The sequence below is a fragment of the Cupressus sempervirens genome, chromosome 7 (genome assembly GCF_028749045.1).
Source record: "Cupressus sempervirens isolate cs-2001-9-10 chromosome 7, ASM2874904v1, whole genome shotgun sequence".
Lineage (NCBI taxonomy): Eukaryota > Viridiplantae > Streptophyta > Pinopsida > Cupressales > Cupressaceae > Cupressus > Cupressus sempervirens.
The window spans coordinates 900,229,295-900,235,008 of NC_143124.1; the positions used below are offsets into that span (position 1 = coordinate 900,229,295).

General features: G+C 32.6%; 1 long non-coding RNA gene across 1 annotated transcript; it reads left to right on the forward strand.

Annotated features, from left to right (window-relative positions):
- Window positions 1–444: 444 nt before the first annotated feature.
- LOC149550405 (uncharacterized) lies at window positions 445–2,797 on the forward strand. The gene is made up of 2 exons (XR_016354520.1): window positions 445–2,122; window positions 2,239–2,797. It is a non-coding gene; the product is annotated as an uncharacterized LOC149550405 (long non-coding RNA).
- Window positions 2,798–5,714: the final 2,917 nt, after the last annotated feature.

The following is a 5,714-nucleotide window of genomic DNA, read 5'->3' on the forward strand; positions in this document are numbered from 1 at the left end:
AGCTTATTTAGATAATATTTCAGTCTACATTATTGGAAACTGTCAATTTTATTATCTAGCATAGTAGAAAACTGTCAGAATATTAAATCTAACACAAATTTAAGGCTGTCTATCAGCCAGCACATCTTTTAAGGCTACCTATCAGCCAACACGCCTTTATTAATTCTAATTCTAAAAGTTGCCCTTTCTTAAGTATTAAATTGATAAAAACGAACAATAAAAATAAATAAAAATCGGGTTCCCACTGTCATTTAATAAAATATTAATTGGATCGTAAAAAAAAAATTCAAAATTCAGGTCTCGGAATTCAGAAGGGAGAAGCGCTTGCTGAGATTCATGATGAAAAATTCGAGATTTGGATAGAAAATAAAGAATATCTGAATCCTGCAGCAATTATTGACCATTTCGAGTAAAAAATTCAAGTTTCAAAGATCGACCAGGACGAGTAGAGGCGTGAATTAAAAACTTCAACCTCAAATAGTTGAGGCTGGGCCCGAGTGAATTGCAGTCACTAATTGCTATTCACATCCACGAGAATCTTTGGAGTCAGAGGAATACAAGAGAAAAACGAGGTACAAATCAAGAATTTCTTCCGTTAATCGGGAAATTGCACACACGAAACCCTAATTCTATGGGCCGTGGAAACCCTAATCGCAAAGGGCAGATAAAAATAAAAGTAGGCGCACCTGTTTGTCATCATTCTCGAGGGTTTTCGTACACTATTCCCAGATTTCACCCATGCCATGTATGATCTTGTGATGACGCAGGAAATACTGCGATTTACGTCTGCCTGATTCAAAAATAGGGATGAAACTCGAGATCATTTTTTGTTTTTGATCTTGTTTTTGTTCTTGTTCTTCGGCTTGTTCACACCACGTCATGCGTTCGAGTCCTTCTCTCTCCGCGATTGAAAAATGTGAAGGATTTGCTTGTTCTGACAAGTGTAGCTGCGTGCCATCACTAAGCCATGGCTGTGTTTGGGCGTTCAAACACGCAAAGGGGAATTACAATTGCAGTGCAGTACGTTCAACTATTTTGCATTGCTGCCTACTATTTCTCTTCACGCAAACATTAAGCACCCCCATAAATACCCCTCCCCTGCCTCCATCAATGAACCTCCATAAATATGGCTTATCTATTTGCTCAGCTCTTCACACAAAAGCAAAGATGGAGTTTTTTCTTTCATGAATTGGTGTGTGAATACACGTTGGAGAAGCAGGGCACGTGCGAAGCTATGCTTCAGTTCAGAGTTGCAGAGGTACTTTCCTCCCTCGCACGTGCTCCCCTTCTCCAACATGGATTCCCCACTCTCTCACTCATTCACTGTTCTTCATTCTCACTACTCTGCAAATTTTCCACCATGAATTCATCATGAATAGGTATAATCACGCACCCGTTTTACTTCTTATTTATGCAACTTTTCCACCATGAATTCATCATCAATAGGTATATAATCACTCACCGGATCTTCTTTTCATTTCTGCAACTTCTCCACAGTGAATTCATTCTCAGTAGGTAGGTTTTTATATGTGTTCATATTGTTTTCTGGTACTGTAACTGTTGGATGCTTTTCAGGATGGCAGCTTAGAAACAGGGGATTTCAAAGAGCCTTAGACCTCTCCAATGGCTGCACTAATGATCTTCTGATAACTTTGATATTTTTTTTGGATCGCTTTGATTTATTTTGCAATGAAGGTTGGGAATTTCAAAGTGTTTATGCAATGAGTTGTAATTGAATTAGGTAAATTACAAATGGGTATGGTGGGTATCATTTTTATCCCTTGAATTGAAGTTGTAATTCATTGAATTTATCAGGCTAACATGGAATTTGTGTTGTGATCGGGAATAGTGGGTATCATTTCCACACCTTGAAATGCAAACTGTTGTTTTCTGTATCTTCTTTTTTTCTATATACGATATTTGATTCATAGAACTTGCAATTTGCATTCTAATCAGAAGAAATTCTGATGGTATAATGGGTATCATTTCCACAGTTTGAAATGCAAATGGTTTATCTTTACTCTCTGTCCCTTCTTTGCTTACATACAGGATGTGTAATTCATAGAACTTATCATTCTAGCATGGAATTTGTGTTTTGATCAGAAGAAAGTTTCCATGATAGGTATAATGGGTATCATTTCCACCTCTTAAAATGCCGACATTCTCACTCTCCCTTCTTATTTTCATATATGGAATGTATAATCTTGCCCTGAGCTCCTCCATTTCATGATGAAACAGAAATGCACTTGCTAATCACTTTGAAAATGTGCGGACATGGCTCTGTATACAATGGAGACCACCTTGTATGGGTGATGTGTTCAAATCACAACAGCGAGACTAAATTATGTGGCTCATAACCACAAAGATTGTGCTTCATAATACATATAATGAAGAAATAGATGTGGGTGGTTAAGAAGAATATGGTGATGCATTTATGAAGGAATACATGTGAATGTTATTTATATTGAAGAAGATTTGAATTCAACACTCAATATGGATTTTGTATCCAACATGGTACCACTGATTATTGGCTTTATAGCATGTATCATTAGTTCATAATAGGATTGGCATGTGGCCTTAATTGTATGTGCGGTGTAATGAGCTCTGGAGCCATGGAGGATATTTTCAGGCATTTGTTTTATTCAACACAAGAAGTTTCTTATCTCTTCTCATTAGTTTGGCGAAGGGTGTTTGTTCCAAGTCAAGTCAATCCAACGCACTTCTATTCTAGAAATGCCCAGATTGACTTATAGAAATCTTAAGCTTTCAATAAATCTGATCAGCTATACTTTTCAAATGGTGAAGGCACATAATTTCTTCGATGAATTACTACATTGTCTTATGTGGATAGGGATAGAACACTGACTGAAACACAATTATTTCGCTTATTTGACCATTTCTACTTTTGTACTTGGTAACCTTTTTAACCAGAGATACGCAACTGTTGTCGCCATCTATAAAGAATTTTCTTTGCTTTGGTCGACTCTTTTCACACGTGAAACTGATCTTGAATTAACTGCAAAACGAAATTACTGATTAGTTATTTGAACCTGCCTCACAAGATTACATTTTTCTAAGCACACTGCTTGATATATATATATATATTGTCATTATTAAGGTCACAAAAGAACACGTGTAATGTTATAAATACAGCAAGGTTTGAATTTTGAGTCCAGTGCTCGTGGCAGGGCACAAACATCTCTAATATTTTCTTGATGTAGTTATTACAGATCTAAGCATATAATTTCTTCTTCGTCACAGTATACTTATAATTGTTTGCAGATCTAATCATATTGTTTATAATTATTTACTGTTATCATCATATGCTTTATTAGAGGACACGTGTTGATATGGATGGCAGCTTCAACGCAGTGGCCCATTTAGGAGTATTTTATCATTTTTAAGTCTAATCAGTGAAACCAGCTATATTTTAATAGAGTCAGTAATGTTTTGGTAAAGATTTTTTCTTAAATATATTATTGAACTTTCAAAATGTCATTTGATTTGGCTGTATAATATGTACTGCTGAGGTTTTATGTCCTGTTTTTTATCAATTTGATTCAATTGAATTGCTCTTTGTGCAATTATAAATTTACAAGTTCACTATTCTTAGTATATGATTGATTGTTTCTATATGCATCTATTTATAGTGATCAATCTTGTATTGATCTTGATTTTGAATTTGAGTTAATTTATCATCTAGAATTTAGAAATCATTTAAAATGCATCTACATGAAAAAATTAGAACAATATTTTTACATTACTTGTATGCATGAAATTGAGGCCATTGTCTACATGTTTTCATATTAGGTTCAATATTTCCAAAGAGAAATTAAATTGATCTTAGAAGTTTCTTAAAAGGACAATTAATCTTTATCTAACAAAATCTCTAGAAATGTACTAAAACATGTCAATGAGTTAAAATAAACAAAAAAATCACTTAGCAAAATCATGTCATACAAGAATAAAATAGAGAAGTTGGCTTAACATAGAGAGGAAGAAATTTTCTTCAAAAAAGATATCAAAGTGGACTCCCTATCATGCACCATTTGCAGAAGTTGCCTAAATGGGTAGGTGAGAGGTGTCAATGTGTGCTCACCCTAATTTGTGCTTTTCAAATTGTTATTTGAAAATTTTATATTACTCTCAATTCTTTTACAAACTATTTGTCAATTCCTCTATTTAAAAACAAATTTCAAATGCACATGGTCAAATATAATGCCACTTCAATATGGTTTTATGTAAGTGTCAAAAATAGTTACAAAAAGTGATAAGACCCATAGCTATGCACTAAATCATGTTCATGTTGATATGACACCTAAGGAGTGTTGTTTTTAGAAAAAGTTCCCTCTCTCTTTTGGGATAATGCATTGATGGGATATTTTTAGTCAATCACTGTAGGCCTATTTCATTCACCTTTTGAGCTTAAGTGTCAACCTAATATACCACCTAGTGGATCATGAGACATAATTTTTTTAAGTTCAATTAGATTTTTTCCATCAACATCTTGGATCATCTTCCATGATCCATCATTGTACTTGTTTTTCAAAAGTATTTATTAAAAAATATGTTGCAAGACTATCTTTACTTATTGTTGAAAGTGATAACTACTAGGAATAGGTACTTTGATTCTCACCTCTTGTCCTCAATATTTTCCACTTTCTATCTCCTCACAAGTATCTTAGAGTTTCTACCACATCCACTTCAATTTTTTTCCCATTTTGAGTGTATAATATTTTCTTTAGAGTTATATTTAGATATTAGGGTTTGAATTTTTGGGTTATAGTTTTAAGATTTTAAATTTGATAATTATTGTGTATAAAATTGATATTTGTTTGCTCAATATAAATGATTTCTAAAGTAATTATCTTAAACTTCATGATCATAGATCATAATTTAACTAGGATTTCTTGAAAGAAGAAGAAGATATATAAATTTTGATTTCATTATGAAATTATAATAAATTCATATTTAATCTATTCTATCTTAAGTTTGTAAAGATGATCCTAATATTTTAGCAATATAAATATAATAATAATATAAAATTATAACTTGTAAACTAAATGAATATAAGTTTCTAATCATAAGCTAAATGAATGTAAGATTCTAAATCATGATAGCTATGCTTTTAATAAAGACTTTAAATAGTGTGAAGAATCAACCCAAAAAAAAAATAATGAAAAATAAAACTTTATTGAGCTTCAACTTGTAATTATCAAAAGAAAATCCATACTATAAAATAAAAAGGAATTTTATATAAATGTTGAATCCTTTATGTATATAAGAAGCCTCATATGAAGACCGAAAGACAAAAAGTTCATTAATGATGACTTCCTTAGGCATGTAGATTCATGTCCTTGTTAAAAGGGTGTAAATTTTCTCCCTTGATCCAATAGTCAAGACATTATTAAACTCTATTCAATTCAAATGGAAATATATGTGGCTTTAATGTTAATTTTGGACAAATTTTGTTCCTTTTTTTAGTCACGTGACATGGTTATTGGCAAGTTTTGTAGTCGCATACAAGTGCGTCTAAAATTTATTGACTATTGGACACCTGTTTGCCACTAAATGAATTACATGTTACTAAGGAGGTAGTGTGGCCTAATAGAATTTTTGGCAAGCATAAAAACACAATCAAACTGATGGAAAAAAATGTTTGCAAGTTTATTATCCATTGGAAGGGTATGATGTGTAGGTGAATGCAAATAATA